The following is a 26,780-nucleotide window of genomic DNA, read 5'->3' on the forward strand; positions in this document are numbered from 1 at the left end:
GGAACATTAAATCCTTAAAATTAGTTAAAAGATGCATTAAAACTTATTTTTGTAGGTAAAACAATATTTTTTCTAGTATTCTATAGCAATCTTCCAAATAGCAGTATTATACAAGAAGAAAATATAAAAATTTACAGTGTGCAGACACTGCAAAGACTGACAAAGTTGTAACAGACAGTATGCGTTTGGTTGTTTGTTTTTTTTTAAAAAAAAAAGATGACGACAGACACTGGACCTTATCTAAGAGGCAGCATGTAAAGTAGAGTAGAACAAGAACCAGGGATAACTGACTAACCTGAGCTGTTCAGTACAATGACTGTAGTGAAAGTAGACTTTTCAGAAGTATGGCTTGCTGGCATGACGCTCTGCAGAAAAACACCCTCACCTTTAGAGTTTATCTGCCTCTTGAAAATAGCCTGAATGAGTTTCATCAGCAGAGAGCAGCTTGCTTTAACAGCTGCTTACAAGTGGCACTCCCTGGAGATGGCACTGGAGTTAGAAGTGTTTGTATAATAAAATTAGACAAGACAGAATGTGCACTCATCAAGTTCAGTGTGGGGAGGTTGTCAAAACACTGGAGGAGAGCAGGGTTTCTTCTTAGAGGGACCCAGGTACACTGGAGTAGCAGGCCAACAACGATGTCATGAGATTCAAAGACAAATGAGAAGCCTTGCACCTGGCAAAGAGCATCCTTGTGCATTGCAAAGTAAAGGCCACGCACAGACTGATCCAGTAGCCAAAGAGAACTCCAGAGAACTGGTGGAAAGTAAGCTGAAGTCAGTAGTGAGCCCCTGCTGCAATCATAGCCATGTGCTTACTGGGCTGCAAAGACAGAGCATTGCTAATGGACCAAGGGAATGGGTTATTCCTCACCACCTGGCACTGGTGAGGCAGCACCTGAAATTATTCTGCTGCGTTTTGGCCTGCCCATAGGAGAAATACTTTGTCAGCAGAAATACTGGTAAACGGGAGAGTTCAGTGACGGGTCACTAAGATGGGGGCTGGATCATATGATGTATGAGGAGAGGCTGAGGGAATTGAGCTTGTTTAGGCAAAAAAAAAGAGATGGCTAAGGACAAACTGGTTGCAGTCTGACTATCTAAGAGGAAAGATATAAAAGAAATTGCAAGACTCTGCTCAGACAAGTAGGGCAAAAGGTCAAGGTGACAGTCATGAGTAACAGCAAGAAAAATTATGTTACATATAAAGAAAAAAATTGTAAATAATGAAGCAGTTAAGCATTGAAGCAAGAGTCCAGGAAAGCTGTGGATTCTCCATACCTGAAGATTTGCAAGACAACTGGAAAAGCCTGATCTACCTTTAAAATTAACCTTTCTTTGTGAAGGAGCTTGAACTTGATTAGCTCCAGAAGTCACTTCCAACCTAACTTTTAATAAGATTCCAAGGCCATATTTCAGAACTGTTTTACCACCACAGCAAGAGGACACTTAGGGTTTCAAAGTGGATAAGTCTGCCCCCCCGCCCCGGTTGCTAACATAACCGTAGAATATTCACAAAAAATTTGTGTCAGATTTCCCACGTGATTAACAAATATTATCTGTTTGTTGGATGCAAAGTGCACTCTAAATTCCATGGCCATAGCAATAAACATTGCTCCTAGGTACATAGCCTGCCTTAAGGAGGTATTAATATTAACTTCCACCACATTTTCAAAACCTGCATTATAGTTTTTGCAAAATAGATTTTCATTAAGTACTCTCCCATCCACTATGTTAAGAGGTAGAATGTCAGTCAAAATAACAAGAGTGAGTAGGCTGAAGTTTTTCAGAAAGTTTAGCATAGATTAGGGAGAGTTATAAATCACTAAACAATTGCTTCTGCAGAGCATCCATTATTTCTCAGAGGTATGCCAAGATAGTGTTCTTAATGATACCTGATGGAAGACTGGAAAAAAGCCATCCTGCTGATAGAAACCAGTGAGCAGAGAAAAGTATTCTTAAGATGTAGGATTCACATCTATTTTGAAGTGGGTGTGGTAGAACAAAAAATTCTAGTAATTACTTAAAAATAAAAGTGAGGTTTAAGAAACAGCATGGTGTTGGTTGACTGGGCAGATCACTTCCAGCAGCTTCTGTGGTAAAAATGGAATAATGCTCCTTTTCCCAGAAGGGAGGGATGATTGAAGACTGATTTAAACAGAGTTTGTACAGAAGTTTTGAAGATGTAAAATACTATTTTTTAAAGTTATTTATCACAACTAATTACAATAAGCTTTCCTTTTAAGGTATTTACAGCAAAGCAATATACCAATGTTAGCCTTAAACCCCTATAACCACTTTGAAAGTAATAAAAATGTGGTCGGTAGAATTTACAATTTACCCTTACAAGAAGAAAATAAAAGATGGGAACCTAATTTATTCTCTACATAGATCATAAGACTGAAGATCAAGCCTTAAAATTTCCTCACAAAACACAGACTTTAACCTGTTAAGATAGAAAGTACCAATGGGTTTTCATCATGTTTTCTTTTAAAGTTAAAGCAAACAAATATTCCAGAAGGCAGTTACCTCAATAAGTAGTAACAGATCATATTACTCTGATAAAGACATGCAACAAGTTATCACTTCTCTCCCTGATTTTGGGGGAGGGGAAAATAGCAGAAGTTTATAATACATTTAGGTCCAGTCTCAGCAAGAATTATATTTTATTTTTGAACTAAAATATCAACTTGGCCATTCTGAGAAAAGCCCACAGACAGAGTGGAGGGGAATACACATGCAAAAAGAAAAGTTACATGATGAAGGTTTGCGTCTCAAACAACAAGGATTACATTAAACTGAGCATTCATTTATTGGTTTTATTTTCTCCTATTCTCCCCTCCAGCCCCACTTCCTTGCAGGCATGGGAATGCTTTTTTAAAAATTTATTTATTGTTTTTTAAAATTTTATCCTGGATCTTTTTTACTTGTAATGGAGTCGATCTGAAATCAATGTTACTTTTTTGGTATTAAAACAAACAATGAAGACAAAAATAATTACTAGGCTTATATTTGGGATCAGATCTTTTGCTCTTATACTCCCTATCGTTTTTCAACAAAGCATCAGAGTAGCTGCCTGTGCTGAGGTTTTGAGCTTGGGTAGATGTTGTTTTTTGTTTGCCAATTTTTAGGTATAAACCCTGAAGTCTCATGATTATGGAAGCACAGGACTAAGTGAAAAATAACAAACCCTGAAGTAAAACCACTGATCTACATAAATCCACTGCCAGGGAAGCTGTGGCAAGAGGCTGAAGAGAGGCTCTGTACCTCTGCATGGAGGGATATGAAAGATCCAGGTAGATTTGCTCCAGTATTTGAGCTGCAAAGTGTACATAGGGTAGAACATGCAGTAGCACCTCGCAGAAAGGAGACGTCACAGGATTTCTTCCTTTAATATTCACAGCCCATTTTATCTATGGGAGGAAATAATCAGAGTTATAACATGGTGCCAAAGTATAAAGCCATGATCCCACATTAGTCACAGCTCATCAAAAGTAGATACCCACATAAGTATAGGGCTCAGATGTTTTCCATATTATTCTCAGTGTTGCTTAAATAGATGAGTAAGGATTTAAAAAAAAACACCAAACAAAAAACACACCCAAAAAACCCAAACAAAACCAAAATTTAGATTTCTTTCATATGCTAGGAAACTAGGCCTGGGGTCTAGAAATAGCAGGTCTGGTGTTTTCTTCCTCTCCCCCTCCCTAATTGTTTCTTGACCCCAGAATTCAATCATTTCACAACAGTGCACAGAAGAATTATTATTATCTATTTATTTTTTAAAAGGTACAGTTTCAGGTGCTTTATGGTGAACTCCATGGTAACATGACATTTTGTAACTTCACAGCTTGCAGAACCGAGATAATAAATGAAGCAAGCAAGATAAAGAACATAAGCAGATGTGTAGAAAGAAAAGGAAACATTTTTATTTAGTGACAAGGACTGTAATAAGTTTTATTTTGCATGTATATGGCCTGTATATTCTAATTATAGTTTACCCAGAGATTTGTGTTGCAAATGCACATCTGGGCTTTGTCCATTCAGCTGCATTGTTACTTGCTCTGCTGTTTATTCCAAATTTATTTTCACATAGCTCTGTACAGTGCTTCAATTTCCCAAGGGATTTGTTACTAGCAGATGGTATTTACATGTACACATCATGCCTAGATTTCAGTAGTTTTTCCATAACTCTATTTTCAAGTGTCAGAAACAAAGTTTAAACATATCACCACACGCAGCTACATTCACATTACAGGATTTGAAGGAGAAGGGGAACTATGAAGTTAATACATAGTTTTCAAATAAGAAGAAGGAAATATGACTACAAGATGGAAGGGAGAAAAATTTTCAAATGTTTCATATGTCCCTCATGATGACACTTTCAGGTCTTTTTAGCTTTTATCCAGGACACTATTTTATCTGTTCTTGCTAGAAAAGATCTCAGTCTAATCAGAATATACCTTCTGTGATCACAAGACTAAAGAGATCATCAAGCATATGATGTTTCTTTTGAGAATAAACACCTTGCCACACAGCCTGAAAGAATCTGTATTTTTCTAAAGCTTTAGAAGAGTCACATCACATTAGAAGAATAGTAATTAATGCTGTTAACACATCATAAAGCTTAGGTTCCTTGCTGCAAGTTTTAAGGTAAATATTTTAAGATAGCTATTCTGAGTCCTTCCAAGCACACAGCTACAGCAAAAATGTAATGCTGGAGAAAAGCTTGTTCAGAAGAGAAATGGAAAAAGCATTTTCAACAATATTTTTTGAGAAGGTTCAGCTGTTGGTATTTGTTTGTTTTTTATTAGACTTAAATCTTGTTATACACATCCTGCCAAATATCTCTTATGTCATTTTCACGTAGCAAGTCAAGGATATAAATTTATAGTTACATTGGATATTAAAAACATGCATATTGGAGTGTATTTTAATAGGCCCCAGATCTTCAGGTCAATGTAAAAAGAGACTATTCCAGCATAAAATATTTTTATACTTTATCTTGATGTTAGCACTTCTTTCATCCAACCAGCTTCCTTCTCAAGTGTCAGTCATACATGGTACAAGAAACAGCCTGTTTTATCCATGTCTGTTGAATTCCAGTTGGATAGCACTATTTTCCAGCAGAGTTTCAAAATACATATCTAACAGTATATTATGAGAAGGCAGTCAAAGTATTAATAACTGTAATATAAAGTGGTTCTACAGCTTGGAAAGCCACTTAAGAAAATTGCATGAAAAAAGCCCCTTCTATACAAGCCATAACAACAAACATCAAACGCTCTGGGACATGATCCAGCAACATCAGAAAAAGACACTGTGCTGAGACATTAAAAATGCCCTCTTATAATATTAAGAAAAAGTTTCAGAATCAAACCAAGATTACTTTATCCTTATGCCTAGCCCTATTTTGGATCCTTATCTGCATTTCCATAGAACAGCTTAAATCCTCCAGTCCTGTGTGTAATGGAAAACAAAAATTATATCCAGTGTTTAGCCAGCACTCTGCAGTCACTGTTCATCATGTCAAGACACAAAGAGCATTTCCAAGACACCCACTGACACCTGACAGATACAATAACTGGAGTAAATGTTGGACAATACCTGACACTCCAGCTCCCAGAAATAGATCCTGACAGCTGTAACTCTTGTATCAGTAGTGTTATTTTTAATTATACAGCGGTCATTTTTACAACTTCCCTTTTAAAAACATTTATCTATAGCTATTGGAAACAATCACCATTGCAAAAGCTGTAGCAGCTTAGAATCTCATAACATTAACAATGCCCAAGATGCTCTGATCCTATTAATCTTTTGATATCTGATAGGCAGGTTTGTTACTTGAATCCATCCCACCCATGCAAGCTCCTTGTTTCTGGCCAACACTGTAGAACACCTAGTAAATGTCAAAGCAGAGATGTGATTCTTCCTCTCCAGTACCATACTGAAGTACCATAACTACTAGGCAAGAAAGTCTTCTTTCATACAGTCACATTATAATTTCATTCCATTAGTAGTGCTTTCATGGGAAGAGAGAGGCTGCCAATCATACAGATGTAATCATGGCCCACCTGCCTTCCCTTAAGAACTGCGCTACCTGCAGTTGCCATTAACTGAAGATCAAGTTAAAATGGGAATGGTTATAACCAAAGTCAAAATATAGGTTTGGTTTTTTCCATCTACACCAGAAACAAGAGAAGGATCTCTTATGAAGAAGAGTTTTATTGTCTTTTATCATCTCTCTAAAGACTAAGTCATGAATGACTTAAAAAAGGGATTTTTTTCCTTCTAACAAAGCAATACTTGTTTCTTGCCTTTCAACTGACATCCCTTCATACTGTTGTGCTCTGCAGAACAATAGAGCCAGTTGTAGAAATGAAAAGTCACAAACAACACGTGACTTAGGGCATGTAAGGCACAACTGACTATATCACTGTCTCAGCTGCCAAAGGGTGTAACAAAACCATGTTTGTTTACTGCTTGCATTCAAAATTTTGCTGTTGATGTGAACATAATGTCTTTCTTTGAAAAGAAAAAGTATGTAACATACAAAGTTACTCATAACTTATCAGTACTAACTTACAGTTTGGTTAGCCCTAATGCTTGCATGATACAAGACATTGTTCATGTATTGATAAATCACCTCATAATATGGAGGTGATCATAATCATAATCATGATCATAATCTCCCTGCTACAGCAGCATGCAAAGATTAGTTCCTCTGTGTAAAACCAGGTTGGCTGTTAGGGCAACACAGTTTTGTTATTCAAGATATATTAATCTTAAACTGCAACTGCATTTCTCCTCCTCTCCTAGAGCTCTGATCATTACGTACCTACATCAGTGGGCAAGTAGCTGGAAACCAGTTTTTATTGTGTTACCTTCTTTGCTGACCTTCTTCCTTCTCTTTCAGGAAGACACCCTGGAAATAAACATTGTAACTAAATAACTGGAATATTTATTCTCATCTGTTGTGGTTAAAAGTTTAACTACCATCTTCCAGATCTTTCTAGACTCACTCCCCTTCAGTGTCAGAGCACATGCCAATTACACACTGCCCATTACCCCATGGCAGCCTGAGGCATTTCCATTCATGTTAGGTACTGTATTAGAAAAATAACAAAAACATGAGAAATATTTTTTCTAACTATTAAATTGGAAACCAAGTCAGGTTTCCAATCAGGAGAAAGAAAGTAGTTTGAGCAGATATGAAACATCCAAAGGGAAATTTATGTTCCCTGTCAATCCATGCTTCTATAAAGCTTCCATTGCTCCCAGAGACAAGATTTTTATCCTGAAATCAGTAAACTGAGAGCAACAGTGCTCATGAGTGTTTCTTCTAGTACTACCCAATTATTAAAATCTTGTATTCTTAAAATCCTTCTGATATTGACTCTAAAAAGGTGAGGATGAGTGCTGTTAAATTATCTACCAAATGCAGGTATTATTTTTCCTCCAGGAATTCTAGCACAACACTTCTCCATCAAAATGGCAAAGCACAGACAGTCCCACACCAAAGCTTTCTCAGAGCAGCTCTGCCAGTCAAGGTTCAGCTGAAATTTAGGTGATGTTTGTACATATATTCCCCCAGCTCTAGTTAAAAAGAGATAACGGTGTTGAAAAGGTATTCTTGTGAAGTTTTACCAGAAGACTTCTGGAAATCATCTGTCATCATTGTCATCTTATCATGCTGACAATACAAGAAATCATCATTCTTGTTGACCTCTTGTCCTCAAGTTAAACTTCTAACTTCATAATCTTTCCTTGGCCAAAATAAACAGTTTTTTTAAGTTATCAAATGTCTCAAGGCTCAGATTTAACCATGGAATAGTGCAGAAAAGAATTCTCTGCAATTCAGCCACGAGCACACAACTGAATGCCTTTCAGTTCAAGCTGCACAAATTGCAATACTGGGAAGGTGACTTTCTAACTCCAGTAACTAGTTACATGCATACTCTTTGCCCCCCCCTACTGTTAAATACAGCAGTAGGACACTAATATGTCACATTTAGCAGGCTGGGTGGTCTAGGAGCATCCAGAGTGAGTTAGCCACAGCTCAGCTGGTAAGCACTTATTAAGCTGCGTTAATGCACTTCTGTAAGACTGTATGACCATATCCAGGCTGTCAGAAAGAACATAGTTCTTTATGATAGTTATTATTTCAATTTATATTTTTCATATTATCCACCAGGCATGTAGGCCTTTTTACAAATATGAAATATTTGCATTTATTACTACAAACCTTACCCTCAGGAAATTTCACAAGTTACTAAATCTAGAACAGAACAGTTGGTAAGTTAGATACATAAATACGTATAGTCCAGAGATAAATACAAAGGATTACTTCCACTGAAGGCTGTTTTGACATCTGTTTCACTAGATACAGGTAAACACATATAACTTGACTGTATTAGAAGGAAACAAATACTTCAAGATGCTCCTGCATATTGGCACTCATGGAACTTGCAATTGAGATTCATTGCAGAAGGGCCTTAAAAACCATTTTCTTATAAAACAGCATTTTGGTCACTTTGCTTCTTAAAAACCTTCAGAAGCAAAATAACATAACTCCATCTAGTTTAACAAATCACACCAACTTAATTCACACATTATTCTGATGAAATTATATTATGTACAATTTATTCAACTAAGACCCAGGAGAGAGAAAAACATCAGAAAAGTCACTATTTCCTGACTGACCAGAGTCTAGCCATTCATAAAACACAGAGTTGGCCAGAAAAAAAATTAATACCAGCTATAAAGAAAATATCAACATAGAAAGTTATAAATGTCTAGGTTATGATTCCTTAATGAGGACTCAAGGTTTTTGTTGAATTACTAGAATTAACACTGAAGTGTGAAAGCTTAAAAAAAAATCTGCTGGGACCTATTAGTCCTTCATCCCCATCCCCCCAGTTTTCCTGCACAGCTCTTCCCCCTAGATGAGACTAGATTAATTAAATAGGCCAAAGTAAGATCATATTTGTTTACAAGTTCTATTAGTTAAGAAATAGGTGCTCAAATTTCTTCAGATGTAGAAATGCTTTAGTTACTAATTCATGCTTATTTTCATGCTTAAGCATATGCTCTAACAGTACTCTGATGACAAGTCACTTAGACTATATTTAAAACCTAAGAAACAGCAGAACATGTGTGCCAGTCTCACTTTCTCTAGCTGGCAGCTGTCAGTCACAGGAAAAAAAGAAAGGAGAAATGATGCAGTTTCAGAAGGGAGACCTGGACTTCTGCTTTGGTCTGGAACCGGGACAGCATTATTTCATACCACAGGATGAATCACTAACAGTTCCTGACTCTTCACATGGGAGGCGAGATTAGGGGGGAGGAAAGAATGAAAAGGAATACCCTTTCCTCCCCTCCCAAACAGATTAACCTGTTCCCACCTTTCTTATGTTTTGCAGGCTAAAGTAAATCCTGTATTGTTACTGGCATGGAAGCATCTCAAGCGCTGAGTTGACTAGCGTCAAGAGCCTCGAACAAGAAAGTAGAACAAATAGTGACATCGAGTGGCAAGATATCTGCAGTACACTTCTGAAAGCCCCCATTAGAAGCTTGTTCAGCAGCCCATTTTTTAAGAACTATGAAACTTTAAATTCTTAACTCTAACCTATTACTATTTAAAGCAAGATGCATAAAGTGGAAACACTACTTTGTCTTATTTGTGCTTGAACCTTCAACATTTCACGGGAAAGCATTCATAAATGAAGTTAAGAAAAAAAAAGAAAAACCCCCATAAACACAGTTCACACTAGGAACAGGCTTAACTAACCACTTTAAGACCACCAAGAGAGGAACCTAGCCAGTTTTTGAAGAATTTTTTTAAAGCCTTCTCTTCTGATCACATCATAACACCTCAGAAGTTGTAGAAAAGCTATGTGCAGTATTAAAACAAAAAAAGTACATGTAAACTACTTGTATATTCTACCAAATCCTCCTTCCCTATTAGGAAGCTACCAATGAGTTGAAGTAAAGGAGGTGTTAATTCTATTTAAATGTCTGTCCCTGTCAGTCCTGGAGAAGAGTCACCTTCAAGTGACATTTATGTCACTATTAAAAGAATTCTAAAGTTTGTGAATGATACTTAGCACTGCTGCAAGCTGGGTCTTAAAACACACACACATTGAATTATTTTAAAAAGACTGTCCTGTTTTTTAAACTGTTTTGTCTAATAAAATGAGAGAGACATTTGCTATTTTTAGTCTGGTTTCTTTCTAGGAAATATTCGTTAGAGTTAACTGCTTCTAGTTTTCTGTCAGCTACATAGCCAGTGTGACAGGAGCCATATTTATTGCTTGAAATCTCCTAGGACATCATAATACTCCAGTAATACCCAGGTGGGTAGTTAGTGACAGAAGAAAGATGGCTCCTACTTCCGAGGACCACAGCATCACACTGTGCCCAAGGAATGGTAACACATAGGGGACTTCTACTATTTGACAGCAGAGGAGATGAAAGGTATTTATTAATTAAGTTCACAGGTCCTGGGCAAGATGTTTTCTGGGTAGTTCACAGCATGCACACAGCTGGATTTTGAGTGCTGAGGAAACCATATTTGCTAGTGAGGAATCTTCTTTTCTCTCCCCAATATCACCACACATACTAGCTGAAAACCCTGAAATTTAATTTGTGCTTTCTGGAGGGCATGTTCAGAAGCCATTTTAAGGAAAGCACAGAAAAGTGACCTTAAAAAAATAAGAGAGTACTTCACTGATGTCTTTCTGAACATCAAATGGGTCAAGGGAGAAAACTGAAAGTTGAGATAGATTAATGGGAATGTGACATAAGCAGACATGACATCTTTGGCTTCATGCTGGAAAGCTTATTTCATTTTGTATTATAGGACGCTATGCCTTTGGTATTTGTCAGTATAATCCAGGACAAATAATTACCTTTAGAGAATTCATACACAACATGAAACAACTAGAATATTCCTGTGTCCCAACCAGCTATATTGTGTGTCTGTATGTGTGTGTATATATATTAGAGTTATTTCTTTTCTACAGTGCTATTTTCTTCTAAGGATCAGAAAGCCATTTATTGCATAGTTGCCTGCATTTCTCACAACCCTACAGTTTTCTATGGAAGTGCTTGTTAGTACTTCCTTCCCCTAGGAGTAACTAGGGCTCCTAAGTCTGAGAGACTGACAACATTAATTTAATTTCTGAATTATTCTGTCAAATTAATCAGAAAAGAGGCAAAAAAAAAAAAAATCCAAAAGAATCTTGCTTCATCTTGCTTCTCTCAGGCTTCTGTAGCCCAAGAAACATGCAGAAAAAAGCCTAAGCCAATTCATGCAAAAAAGCCTGTATGTTTTTTAACTCTGATGCTTAATCCTTATTGTCATATCAACATGTCAAGGCAGGGGAGCTGCCAAGTCAGGTACTACAGCAGAAGAGACATCACTCTTGTTTAGAACTGGAGATAGAACACGTTATACTCAGAGACTAACAACTTCTAACAGTTCTTCACGAAACTGAACTTTATTTTTTTCTATTTCTTCTCATGGGTTTCAGTCCCTAAAGGTACAAGTCACTCACCTCCAAAATCCATACCATAAAAAACTTTGCATTTTTTTTTAATTAATGAATCAGCATCACAAGGTCTGTGCACAGGATAGGACAATCATTTTACACTGACCTTTTGGTCCATTAGCTTTTGCAAAGCAGATACCAAATGTTAGTTTTGCCATATGGGCCAGCTGTTTCCTATCTGTATTCCAATCTGAAGCGTTGCACATGCATGACAACACTTGTGAGTACTACGCATACAGTGTTCTATTTTGTCCCAAACTTCATCCTTCTTGGAACTTTTCTCACAGCAGCCTACACAGTGGGAAGCCAGCTGGAAGCAACCAGAATTAAGTTTGACCTTCCAGCCCCTTACAGATTTCCCATGACTTTTCTGGTATACTAAAGTTTTCTTCCTTTACACAAACCAGCATCGCTTTTGGACAATTGTCAACAGTAGGGCACTGGAACATGGATCACAGACAGTCCTTAATAAAAAGCTGATAGAAACATATTCAATATCTCGCCTTCAGGAAGGGATAACCTCTTATAGTCAGATACCTTTAAAACTTCTAGTAGCAGTTGAAACATGTACAAAATACTGGTAGCATTTCTCAAGTAAATTCCCTTATTTCCACAACAGTCAGAAATATTACAGAGAGATTGAAGGGGACTAGGTGTAGTTCAGAACTGTGGCAGTTTTTTAGTACGGCAAAATCCAAAGCTCAGGCAGAATTCAGCCCCAAACTGCAGGCATTAAATTTCAATGTTGAGGAATACCACTCCTTTTTAGTGAACAGCTGCATGAAAAGAAGTAAACTTCACTCATGGAATACCTTAATTTACCTCTGTTATAGAACAACAATATTATTTTTATTTTAATTGATTTACAGTAAGAGCAATATGTTGTTCTCAAAAACTAGGAAGACTGATCTCACAAGTGAAAAACCCAAACATCTCCAATAAATTGTTAGGTTTTGTTGTGTTTTGTCCTTTTACTAGGTTAAAAATACAAACAGAATATAGAGTACAGGGAGTGTATAACATGAGCTTATTTCTAGTCTTTCAGGCAGTTGTCACACATTTTTAGTGAATTCCTTCCTTCTTTCTAGGATTAGAGACCTCCAACAGGAGTTGCTTCGGTCTACTCAGATTACTCATATCCTAATATCATGGCAGGAATTTATGTTATCAGCTGCTGCTTCTCTCCTCAAGTGCAGCCCTTTTCTTCTGGCTTCATCTCCTTTACAGCTGCCAAAAATTGGATGCTGCTTTAGCCAAATACTTACTTCTTACTACCCAGTTGAGGGGCAGTTTGAGAGTGAAAGAGAAGGAAACTTGCACTGGTGTTCCTCCCCTCCATCCCACCAAGTAGTGTATTTACAGTCCTTCAGATGTCTTACTGGCTGATAACTTCACTAGTTTTCAGGAACAAATATTGGCATTCCCTACTACTTGGCAGGCAGCAGAATCAGGTGGATGCTACCTTACCCACAGAAATAGTTCAGCTGTAGTTTGATCATGCCTTAGCATTGCCTAGAAGATTGATAACTAAGGAGTGCCATGAAAGGAGAGGACTGCAGAGAGGACTTGTAGTCTTATTGCTGAAAGTATGGGAAAATGTATTTAAATGAGCACCCTTCTCTGAAGACATATGATCATTATTCAGGTTCATTATTCCACCGTCTCTGCATGTTTACAGAGTGAATAAATGTTTCAGCAGCCTTCAACATAATTTCTGCAATATTAAAAAAAAAAAAATCACACTTATGTTTCAGTAATTTTAACAGCCAGATTTAACATCCAGATTTGTGGAAAGACAACTCACTGTAAGGTGCGTCTCATGATAGCTGGACACCACAAAGCCAAGTATTTCCCTTAGCAGCCACTCTTCAACAACCGTTGTCTTCACCTTGAAGCCTGCAGAGTCATAGCTGTGGTTTTTCACATGTAGAAAATCTGAAGTTTGACACCAAGTCTTCAACCTTGGATTCAGAGTGTAATATTTCATTTCACTTGCCTCAAAAAGACTTTTATGTAACTTTCTCAGTATTTAATACAGAGAAAAATCCAGGTTTGTGTTCAAACTCAGAATTGCCCTCAACAAGCAAGATGTATCCTCCTACTGGCCTTGTAGTGTCTCTGGACTACATCCAGAAAGTATACTAGCTCAGAAATGCCTCTCTATTCCACCTTATCACGATCCCAAACACTACTATTCTTTCAAGTTCATATAACATGATTGATAATATGAAAGTTATAATAAATAAATAACAAAACCTCTCCAATTTTCTCAACACTCCTATCTTCTAAGGAGACTCAAAGCTTTACTTACTCCCCAAACCCTTTATTAGCAACCACTCATGGCTGGGACCTATCTTTAATTGGACCTGGCAGCTCTTCAGGTGCAAGGAGCTCATTAATTGTTTAATTGTCCTGGGGTCTAGTTAACATCTCCAAGGTCAGGTTTGTTAGTATCCTACTCTCCCAAGGCTTTATAGCAAATTCTTTTGTGGTGTTTTCAGACTGGATAGATGAAAATTTCTGTGCAGAGAATGTATTTGCAAAATTTCACAATATAATTACAGACACTTAAAACAGAAAATATTAAGAACCAACTATTTTGCAAAGTGTGAGGGGGAAAAAAAAAGCCCCCAATGTTGTAATATTAACTGTGTTGAAAAAGAAAGACCAGCCTGTAATCTATATCAATATATTTCAGATATTCAACCACAGTTTAAAATCCAAAGCAAGGAAATAATAAAAAACAATTATGAATTATGAAACAATTAATAAACAATATATATTGAAAGTATTTCAAATGGTGGAAAGTATTCCGGAGAATATCGTGACATTTTTAAAGATACCATAAAATTACTAATTGCAAGCTATTTATGTGAAATAGGTTGCTGTGTTACTACTTGCTTTGCTTTGCTTTGGCTATCGGGTAACAAATTCTTTATAACCTGTTTTATACTGTGTAGTTTTATAGATTTCAGAAGAACTATGTTGTTTTGCCCTACTCTAAATGTGAACAGAATCGTTCTCTTTCGCTCAATTTTATACGTGTCTCTTGCTATTTTCTGTTCCTCAGCCCATTAGATCAGACATCTATTCTCACTCACAAAAAAGAAAAACATCTGTTCAGTGGTTGATTTTCTCATTGGCAATTTAATAAGTGCTGTAACTGCACCTTTCTAGAGATAAGAAAGGGAATGGTTGTTCTTTTCTTCTTACTTTTCTTTTGTATATTTTCTCTATTCATTGCTGAATTTTCAGTAGTCCATTATTAATACAATACTTATATTAGGTTTTGGTACCAGGCCAAGCTAAATTGTGTGCCCTTACTGTATTATTTATTTATTTTCCTATCTTTGGCTAATGATTTTATTAATGGTTAATTGTCTCAGAATCAGCTGTAGTGTTATGGTTTATGTACAACCTAGATCCAGTAGAACAAGTAAAATGAAAGCTCTAGACATTTGCCCATAGGTACAGTGAAATAAAACCAAAAACATTTAACCTCTTCTGTCATTCATCATCATCCACCAGCCTGCCTGGAAAATAACAAATAAGGCTGCTGCTTCTTGCATGGATTTTTTTTTTTTTTCCTAACTGCAGCTTCTTTCCTTCTGTTGCGTATAGCAAAACCAGATAAAAGTCCTGCTGCACCTGATCTGACTTATATGAGTCTAGGAGTTCTCAATGATCTTCAAAGGTACATTCAGAGCTCTGTAAAGCTTCTCTTCGCTTAGGTTAATGTGCTACATCTACATTGTCACTGTTATCCTGAGCTCCACCATCAACCGTGTTAGCTCTGCAGCTTCACATGAACATGAATTTGTGCACTAGGGAGACATTCCTTGTTCTTGTCAAGCACATTTATTACCTTCTGGCATAATGTTTCAGGAAATGTAGCCTGCAATGACAGGGACCATTAGGTCTCTACTTAAACTTTGATGACATAAAGGAATGAAAACCTCACCATATTAATCTTTTCACCATACTGATAAAGACTAGAGGACCAAAAAATAATAAAAGGGCTGAGTTGTTATCAACGAAGTCTAGACTTCACACTCAGGAATCTTGAATTTCTGCATTGTTTTAAGGAAATCTGAAGCAATCTACTCAACCTGGAATTACGTCATGTTTGGATCAGGTGATAGGATTCATCTTGGGACTGGCTGTTCTTCAGAAGACTGTGGGAATAATTTCAGCCAGCTGTCTGCACCAGCAGTTCTGCCTCTTGCGGGAAAAAATTTATTTCCCTTATTCTATTTCTCCTCAGGGAATCCTAAGAATTTCCCTGGATATTTATAACAGATGTTATGAATATTAACAACTCTTATATCAACAGAAAGAAAAAGAAGACTACAAATATACATGAGTATCTTACAGTACTGCAAAATAATCACTCAAGCATTGTCTTTCATAGAAAAACTTTAAGAAAATATCCTAGAATTCACTTTGCTGAAATTGTTATTTATGAAAAGAAATAAACAAAAAGTTCTAAGGTCTTATTTAGCAGTTCCTAAACATTTTAGATTTAATAAAAAAAAAAAACAAACCACAAACCAAAAACCTGAAGAACCCTAGAATTGTCTTCTAGTCTAGATGAACTTGAATGTTACTGTCTCTCTCAAAAAAGCCCAGTGAAAACATGCTACCTCACAAAATTGTAAAAGATAAAAATGGCCACACCACATAAGTGACTAACATCTAAGTTATGCTCCCTAATATATCATCTCTATATCATTGCATATCAGATTATGTGAGGAAATTTTACACAGTTATCTGACTAATGTCACATACATTACCTGTCACCCTTGACTAAAAACGAATATCAAGAAATTTTGTGACATCAAGGAGCTAGAGGAAACGTAAAACTAGGTAGAAAACCACTGATTTTGTGTGTTTTAGCTCATTTCATTGTATTTTTATTACCCATAATTCTCTATTCTTCCTGTGAGGAAAAGGAAAGATCTAAGCTGTGCAGTAAATCCTGCTGAAACAGAATTGTTTATGAGGGAGTACCTTTATCATTGAGCTATGTCTTACACCTTTTTGGTCTTATCTGTACTTCACAGGTCGTTCCATTAGGTCCTAGGTGAAACTCAACTCAACCCATTTGAGTTCAACAACTTGAATGTGAGATATCAAAAATGTAGCCCCTTTTTGCACTGATCCACATTCACAGGATACTTGTACCTATCTGCCATCTGTGTTAAGAAGGCTCTGCTCAAAATCACTCAAAAGAGACATCTTTTAAATGGGCAGAAATCTATTTCTACTCAAAACAGTCCCATCTGTACAGGCTTGTCCCCTCAGCTTCTCCGAAACATCCTTTCCAAGATGTCTGCCTGTTCAATACCTCATTTTCTTTCCACAGTCTTGTGAAAAATAAACCTTCTTTCTGGCAGAGTGCCTTCTCTATGTGACATTTCCAGTTGGGGGTCACCTGGTGATAACCTGACCACTTTTCTTCTTTCCTGAGACTAGTATACTTTAAGTTTGCTTCCCTCCAGTATTTAGGCTGTCATCTTTGGGAAGGGTAAAACATGTAAGCCTGGAGACAGAGAAGGCTTCTCTACCCTTCCCAGCTGATGGCACAGCCATTGTAACATTGATTCCTTTGAAGCTGTTTATCTGTCTTTGCCGCTTATTTATCTTTACTGCCTTTCTTCAGATGTTTGTTTGCCATTAGCTTCCACCTTTGACTCACATACTGACAGTCATACGCATTTGTAGTGAACAGATAAACTGATGGGGAACATGACATTTACAAAAATAGGATCCATAACTACTGCATTCTTCAAACTCTCCTACAAAATTGTTTCTGTAATTACAACTCAAGGTTCCTCTGCTCTTTCATTTCTTTTACATGGCAATGTATTCAATGATGTACTTCATTTTTGTGACTCTATTAGTTGGTCTTCTTTCTGCTGCGTTTATTTGTTGAATTCTTCAGTATTTTGCTCTGCACAGAGTTGGAAATATAATTTTGTTTCCTGCAAGTGTCTGAGGTTTCTGCAGTACTGTTTGTTATTCTACTGACTTCACTTGTTCTTTCAGACTTATATTTAAGACAGATGAGACATTCATTCTCAGTCAAGAAGCTTTTTAGAAGTATACTGAGTTGTATAGATAAATTAATTACTACAATTAAATGCTTGTATATATTTAGGAATGATTGTTGACTTTCCCCCCAAGCGCATTGTCTTTAATCAAAGACTGCACAGGTGAAAATAATCAATTACTCGCTGCCTACTTCTGCTAAAAATATCCTCATTTCTCAGATGGGTTAGCTGACTGACTGCAAGATAATTTACTGCACAGACAATAAGTAAGCAGAGAAGAGCCACAAACCCACACTGGAAGAGGATGTCTATCGTAATTTCAGATAATGCTTCCTCAAATATAAAAAGAGCTCATAAAGTAAGAGATTTGTAGAATTAAAGTTTGTTTACACTGCTAGATTGCTAACTGCTTTAATCTGTAACAAGCAGAGCTACGTCCCTGAATGTGACTACCATCACAACTCACAAGGCATGTCTTTCTCTAGCAGGCTTTTAAATACAATTAGAAAATCAGGCTATTTTAATAATAGCCCGAAAAGTAGATTATCTTAGGAGTTACTCTGTGCTGCTGTTGCTAGGTTGTCTGAAACTAGTGTGGGAATTTCTGCTCTAAACTGCAGTGTAGACACATCTTTAGTATGAAAAATATTATCTGCAAAGAATTTCAAGGAAAAAATCGTTTTCAATAATAATTTAACAGATAAATCACTCATTAAATGAAGAACATAGGTAATTAATGGTAGCTCTAATGATAATGATAGTGTCATTTTACATATGAGTATTTGCCTAAAACCAATCTTTTATTAAAAGGTCAGCAGTTTTATAAAGGAGTAAACTTTAAATTTTAATACCGGTATACTTAACAAAAGCAAAACCAACAAATCATGTATACAATAAAGGACATTTGCTTAAATAATATTACAATTGTAAATTCAATGATAAGATAAAATGTGCTAATGCGTCATCTATCTCTGGACTAAAGCTGCATCTGTACCTTCTGAGTGCAAAAAGAAGGAACTTCTAACTAAACTGACAACTACTGATACCTTTTTTTTTCCTCTTTTTTTTTTTTTTTTTTTTTTTAAGAATTACTTGGCAGTATAGTACAACCCTGTTATGTGACATTGCACTAGGGAGATGTAGTTAATGTATGTCACCTTTGCCTAGCAGATAAAAACGTATCTTAGGCTACATGACAAAAGACTATAGAGGAAAGCTGCTGAAGGGAGCTGATACGGTGTTATAGTACCCTTGAAAGGGGAGTCCTAGTAACATGCTGCAAAGACTGATGAGTGAATATTCACTTTGGTCCCAGGACTACTGTTTCTGAAGTGAACATTAGGAAAGAAGATAAATGGAGGGAGAGGACAAAAGTGAAAAGAAGGACAGGAAGAACTGGAACTATAGAGCAGGAAAAGTACACTTCTGCATGGCTCACTCCCCTTGGCAAGTCAGAGAAGGAGATGGCTCTAAGTAACCAGGCACATCTGCACTGCACAGGGAAGGAGTATGATTTTGGTTTCTGCAGGACAGCCTTGATTCAGAGCCCACACCTTGACAAGACACCTATCCTGCTTTCTGCCCACACTGCAGCTGTGCAGTGCCGACGAGGATATTTCTGCCTGGTGGGTCACTGCCTGCAGTTAGTTGCAAGATTGTCAGGGACACTCTCAACATACTTCCCCAGCTACATATACTAATACACTCTGTCTGCTCGTAGCGTAGGACACAGACTGATGTGTTCATCTGTTTACAAAGTATGTACTAACAGCTTGAGGCTTGTTAGATTTGAACTGAACAGTAGGAGGGGCAATTAGTGTGTTCAAATCTAGGTTTTGCTCCAACATGAGCTGTCTAATGTTCATGTTCCTTAATTCTGAACTGAACTGTTATATTCTAACAGTAGTGCAAGGAAATATCTTCCTTTTTTTTTCTTTCTTTTTTTTTTTTTTGTCAGTAAGACTAACTAGACTAACTTATTTCCACAGATTCATATTTGTTTTCTTACTCAGAAAACACTCTGCAGTGGTGGACTGCACCAGAGATATGAAGCTTGAACAAATGATCACTAAGTAAAATTATTACATAAACTTTACTGGTACAAATACAGAGAGTATCTGTTCATGATTCTACCAAGTTGTTTCAATGTTCCTGGTAATACAAGTATCAGAATTTTACTGAACCTTGTCACCCATAAGCCAAAAGTAATGCTTGATAGCATCAAGTCTCATCTGTGTTTTGAGTCAAAACCACTCAGATAACGCCTACTCCTAAGGAACTTAAAAAATCTTTTCTCACTCTTGATGTAAATCTAGTTAAAGCAGGTATGTAACGGTTGTATGTTAATTACTAGTTACAGCTTAACTATCTGCATTACTGTAGAGTTTCTGTGCTTACTAACTATAATAAAAAGCCATTCTAAATTGAAGAGATCCTCTAGGTACCCAAACATATCTTCTGGATATGTTGCAATTCCCAGGCAGACTGTACGTATTGGGTTGGTGTGGCAAGGTTTTGGTAGCGGGGGCCTACAGGGGTGGCTCTGTGAGAAGCTGCTAGAAACTTCCTCTATGTCTAACAGAGCCAGCGCCAAGACAGACCCACCACTGGCCAAGCCTGAGCCCATCAGTGACAGTAATAGCGCCTCTGGGATAACATATTTAAGAAGGGGGAAAAACCCTGCTGCACTACAACAGCCAGAGGAGAGGAGTGAGAATATGTGAGAGAAACAACAGTGCAGATGCCAAGGTGAGTGAAGAAGGAGGGGTAGGAGGTGGTCCAGGCACCAGAGCAGAGAACCCACTGCAGCCTGTGGTGAAACATGGTGAGGCAGGCTGTCCCCCTGCAGCCTATGGAGGTCCATGGTGCAGCAGATATCCATCCACCTGCAGCCCGTGGAGGACCCCACCCCAGAGCAGGTGGATGTGCCTGAAGGAGGCTGTGACCCTGTGGGAAGCCCATACTGGAGCAGGTTTGCTGGCACAACTTGTGACTCTGTGACCTTGTGGCTTGTGACCCATGCTGGAGCAGGTCATGAAGAAGTGTAGCCTGTGGGAAGATCCCACATTGGGGTTTGAAGAACTGTCTCCCATGGGAGGGACCCCACGCTAGAGAAAGGTAAGAGTGTGAGGAGTCCTTCCCCTGAGGAGGAAGGAGCAGCACAGACAATGTTCAATGAACTGACCGCAACCCTCATTCCTCATCTGCTTGCACCACTGGTGGGGAGGAGGTAGAGAAAGGGAGGGATGAGGGGTGAAGGTGTTTTTAAGATGTAGCTTTTATTTCTCATTACCCTACTCTGATTTGATTGGCAATAAATTGAATTGACTTCCACAAGCCTGTTTTGCCTGTGATGTTAAGTGCTGAGTGATCACCCTGTCCTTATCTTGACCATGAGCCTTTCATTGTATTTTTCTGCCCCTGTCCAGCTGAGGAGAGGGAGTGATAGAACAGCTTGGTGGGCACCCGGTACCCAGCGAAGGTCAACCCACCACACTGTAAAAAAGGAGGATTAGATGACATTCCTACATAGAGAGGTTTTCCCCTACAGTGGAGCCAGACTAATGCTGGAGTGAAGTCCTAAACTTGGAAGCTTAGCTGAGGTAATCTAGGCACCTGGAAACCAGTTTTTTACTTCTCTCTAGGAGTTAAAACACTTTCAAACTTTGTGATCTGGATGAACCTTGAATAATCAAAAGAAAGTTCTCAAGTTCTCTCTTTCTCTTCATTGACCACACCATTAATTACATCATCTGAGATCTATTTCATTTTTGAGGGCTGTCTTCAAATTCTAAGCCTACAGTTTAAAAGCCTGATTCTCACCTCTCTGTTGAGGATGGCATTCTGTCATCCTGTGGAGGGTTACTCAAATAGGCTGACTAAGAGTTTACTGTGATCAACTTTAATTCACAAAGTCTAGGTTTTCTGGCAGTGACACTGACAGTGTGTCTATTATATACTGAAGACTGGAAAGAGCCAATGGTGGGATAGGGTTGGTTGGCTGGGATATCTGGATTTAGCATTGATAGCCAATAATAATTACATAGGTTTGGAAATTGTTTAAGATTTTTGCTCCTCCTACTGTACAGCAGACTGCAAAAAGGTCCCATAGGCGTAGGGAATGCTAGATCTCACACTGGCATTGCAAACTGCAGGGATATTGGGCAATTGGCTTCATACAATAAAATGAGAATTTCTTCTCAGTAATAATGGCTTTGATTCTGCAAGGAGTCAAGCATGTAATAGTTTCCCTGATGCTTTGGGTACCACTGTCCACAAAGCAGTAGCTCTTTATAATACATAGTGTAGCTTGTCTTCAGCAACTTCTGGTAGATGATCTTGGGTAAAGTTCTTGCAGTGTCATTATAATGCAGAGCTTTTGTAGATGTTAAAGTAAATTGTGTTGAATAATAGATGATTTTCTATACTTTCTTCATGCTGGCAAAAGAAAAGGAGGTTTGGGTTGTTTTTCGTTGCCTTAGGGGATGTTGTTCAGTAGATTCAAGTAGCTATTTTTTTTTCTTCTGATTTAGGGAATAATAACCCCACACATGACAAGCAACAGAAAGGTTGCCTTTTATTTCCCTTTAAACATATTTCACCAGCTAGGGACGTGTACTTTCTTTTTTTTAAGTCAGTTATGCTTAAATTCATACATTTAGGCACCCACAGTTTATATTACCATCTTTATAAAGTTAAAACACAAACCCAACCTGCCTTAGATCCTCCACACCGCCTTAAAAAAGATACAGGGCCAGACCCCCAGCAGGTGGCAGCCAACTCTAAAATATGACGAAATTAGCCCACTTCGGTGTATGACTAAAAAAGATGTAGAGCACAGATGATGCAGAAAAAAGTAAGTAATGCTTTAAGAAGCAATTTCACATGCTTATTGTCCTACCTTTAGGTTCTGAATCTTATAACCTTTACAATTTCTCCATAAAAGAGATGGTAGCTACCCTTGGTTTTAGGTGACAAAATGAAACGTCTTTAACCTATGACAGTTTAATATTGTTGTATCATCAGACCTATCACCTCTAGTCTGAGGAAATAATAACTGGTATTTCCCCTGAAAAAATATTTGTTATAAGTTTAAAATAAGATTTTCTGAGTTATTATGATCATGTAGTTCAGATACAAACATAAAAGTTGCTTACTTTTCCAAAAAAGCACTAAAATAATCAACAAACTTTATTTTAAATACACATATCTCCAAAAGCAATCTGTATTTAGAATCAAATCTGTATGTAAGTAGTTTTGAAAAAAATGGTTTTTTGTTGTTGTTGTTTCATGTAAAGCATGAGCAAGTATCCTTATACAGATACAAAAAAATCACTAGTAACCGGTCCAATCTAAGCAAAGATGCTTTTGCAGCGCATCCTATAGTACAATGACTAATGTCTGTTTTGCTGTCAATTTATTTGTGTTACTATAAAAAAATTACTTTTCAGTAGCCCCCCCTGATTATTCAGGTCTGTAGCTAGCACTACAAGTTGCAAGCATTCTATTACATAAAAAGACAATCCATGTCAAAATGTATCCATTTGTTGAATCCATTATTAGCAGTTAGCAAAAAGTTCTTTTTTGGTGGCCAAGATATAGCCACTCTGTCATCAGAAGGCCTGAAATGTGCCCTCAAACATGGTGCTGATTGCCCAGTTAAGCCTACCAGATAAAGGGCTGTTGTCGTGGGCAAAGAGAAGAGATTCTGGGTGGTTGGGGAGAAGCATATTTGCCAGCCTACTCTGGAAAGACTGCTTCTGGGTCTGGTCAAAAAGTGGCTTTCAACATTCACTGCCTCCTGTCCTTGTCCATACTCCAACTTCAGCCTGCTAGGCAGGGCACTTGGAGATAGACTGAGTCAAAAGATAGCATATAATAAGAGCCAGTTATGCAAGAGCATGATTTGGTGTACTCGATGAGTGAAAAACCATATGTTTGAGCAGGTTCTGATTGCAAAATTCTAATTGATTTCTTTAGGAGACTCACTGTTTGCCCTCCAGCTAGCATCATGTTGGTATTTCAGGGTGTGAATGCCACTGCTTAGCTAGCAAGGCGCATTGTATTTAGTGCCTGTTATCAGACTCCCTGCAGTGCTCAACTCCAGAGTCTGAAGATTTCCCAGTTCATATCCTTACCCAAATCTTTGAGCTTTATTCCTGTCCTAGTCTTTAGCAGTATTATTACATAAACCAAAATTGAATCACTTCTTATTTTTCACAGGGGGGAATCTCGAGAGGGGAGCATGCCTATCTCAGGTTTGTGAGTAGAATTAAATCTAGATGTTAGATTTAATCTAATTAATTTAATTTAACCCAAAATTAAATCTCAAGGTATCTAAAGGAAGGAGGTGAAGGACTGTTATGGTTGTGGGTTTCCAGTTTGGCTAGTGTGAGTGACTACCAGCTTTGGGGCATTACAGCCTACGCACCCTGTAGAGAAGAAGAGCAACTCAGGCTGTCTGTGGGCAGCGCAGTTCTTATGGGAACTATTAGAACTTCTATTTTGAAAGAAAATTTGTTTTAGCTTTTTATCTTTTAGAATGTAATGATTTTACAAAGACTTAAAGATTTTTTGGTCACTGCAGTTTTGCTGAATCTTTGTGCTTGCACCAGTGACTTAGGTACCTTACATATTCTGCACCAGACCTTTTCTGTTTGCTTTGTAAGAACAGCTGAACTGAAAAATCTTTCCATACTTTCCTGCAGTTCTTAGGACGTACAAATCTGACTTTTTCAGTAGATGCTTTTGGAGATGGGAAGGTTACCTGATCTCAGGTAGAAATGTATGCTACAGCAATTACAATCTGCTTTGCTCAGTTTGCCCTGCTTTTGCTTACTCCTACTTAAAATGTCACAAGATCTTAAGGCAACACAGTGAGAGCAAAGGACAAGAAATCTGTGAACTCTCTCCTCTCCTGATAAGGCACCAGGCTTTCTTACATGATTGCTTAAAGATGACTTAAAAATTACTCAAATGACTTAAAAAATTTAAAATCTGAAAGAAAAAGTAAGGTTTGTATTAGCAATCAAAGATGATTTAATAATAAGCAATATTTTGGACATTAGCAAAAAATTCTGGGGTTTTTGGTTGTTTGGTTTTTTTTTTAGTGATAGTTGACAACACTACAGCATAAGACAATAGTCCCTGATCAGACTATTGCACCTAGGTAGTTGTGAAAATGAAAGAAGCTAGCTGCACCTTTAAAACAAGCATAATTTAAAAATTTTCTCATGTTCTTTAAATGATTTGAGATACTAACATTTCTCAGCATTACAGCTCACCTTTAAAACTGAGAAGTATCAAAATATTTTGGTGCTCTTCAACTAATTGAAATAATTCAAAGTCCCATGAGCTTTATTAATTAGTTTGTCTTTCCATACCTGTGAAGCTTCACAGCGTGCAGCTTTTCCGTGATATAGTTGAATCAGGTTTTTTTCCCTTTGAATAGCAAACCAGTTATTTTCCTATGATTTAGGGCACTCATACTCTCCAAGTCAGTTTCCTCCTTTGGAATCGCCATATGAAATTATATAAAAGGGACAGTTATTGATTTAAGTTTTCAAAATCTAGGAAGTATCTTGACATATAAAGCCTTACATTGCAATTAGATGTTGATTTTTCAAAGGTTATCTTGGGTTTGTTTTTGTTTCCTATAAGAAGAAAAATCCTCACTATTGCAGATACTACTTTTTGGTAACTATTGACTTTTAAAGCAGTGATCACTGTAAATACATTAACTGATTTTCCAAACTGCTGAGATTTTGCTCTGTTTGAGCACTGAGATCACAACCCCCAGGAATTCAGTTGAACTCCAGGTGTCTGGTGAGAAACAGATTCACAGCAACTGATATGGTTATATTTGAGTATTAATCACATGAGACATGACAAGTAAAGAGTGTGAGGCAAAAGTGTGCCTGGGAGATGGAGAGACATGACAAAAGTATTAGTATGACAGTGAGAACACCTAACTAAAATGTCAGAAATTCCAAGGAATTTAGTGAGGAAAGTCTATGATTGCTGAAACAACAGATTGAGTTATAAAGTAAATATTTAATTATTTGCTTTTAAAAAAATAATTACAGAAGCATAGTAGGTTTTCTTATGTACTAAAAAAACCTTAAAAGCTGCACTCATCTAAGAGAAGGGACAAATAAAGAATGCATTTTAGTGGAGTTTCATTGCCTGTATATTTTGATTAATTCAATATTGAATCATTCATGTGATTCAAGTTTTTCTTAAAGTTAATAGTTAGGCCACTACATCTGAAGTCAATCAGAGCATCCTTTGGAGCATATCTTATTTCCCCATTATGCCATTAACAACATAGGCAAGGAAAAACTTTATTATTTCATTAAAATATATTTCTCTTTCTGTGGGCAAAATACAACATCACACACTAAAACTAATAGGAAATTTTCCAATTCAATGTTACGTCACAGCATGCATTCAGATTTTTTTGAAAATACGTAGCTGCTATCAATGGACACATTCCTTTTAATACTGGTCATGGTATTGGTATTTGCAAAGAAACATACACCTGGCAAAAGCAATACAGAGGTTTGGCAAGAGGCCTGGCTACTTTTTCAGGTGTCAGTGCAAGCTTAGGCGGCTGTGAGGAGTTTCTCTGTAATTCAGACCTAGCATTTTCAGGGTATCAATATTATAAAATCCACCAAAAGAGAGCTATGCCCTGAGAAGCCTACCTGCAGAGTTGTCGTCTCTGGAGCTAAACGTGTTTGGCTGGTGCAACTTTTCATCTCTACAAGAACTAGCAAAGTTTTTCTAAGATACTACATTCACTTCAGAGTTTTTCCAATTTATTAAGGAATCATCCTGAATCATTTATAATTACTGAATTTAATCACAGACAAACTGATTCCTACCTGAGATCAGGTAACCCTCATCATCTCTGAATTTCTCTCTCTTTTTTAGTAAGGCCCAATATAGCTCTTCCACTTGCCAGTTGTGCTATGCTGATAATCACTAATTAGCCGGTATCTTTTATTAAGGACATATCTGTATCACTCAGCACAGTCTAGTACAGAGAATAATGAACTAGTGCTGATAAAGCTTTTATATGTCCAAAGTCCTGTCTGTGGGTTGTGCAATGAATCAAACACTACCCCAGATTTTAAAACCACAGTGACTGCATTAGCACAGGAGCATCTTTAACC

This window comes from Phalacrocorax carbo, chromosome 4, assembly GCF_963921805.1.
Source record: "Phalacrocorax carbo chromosome 4, bPhaCar2.1, whole genome shotgun sequence".
NCBI classification, from domain to species: domain Eukaryota; kingdom Metazoa; phylum Chordata; class Aves; order Suliformes; family Phalacrocoracidae; genus Phalacrocorax; species Phalacrocorax carbo.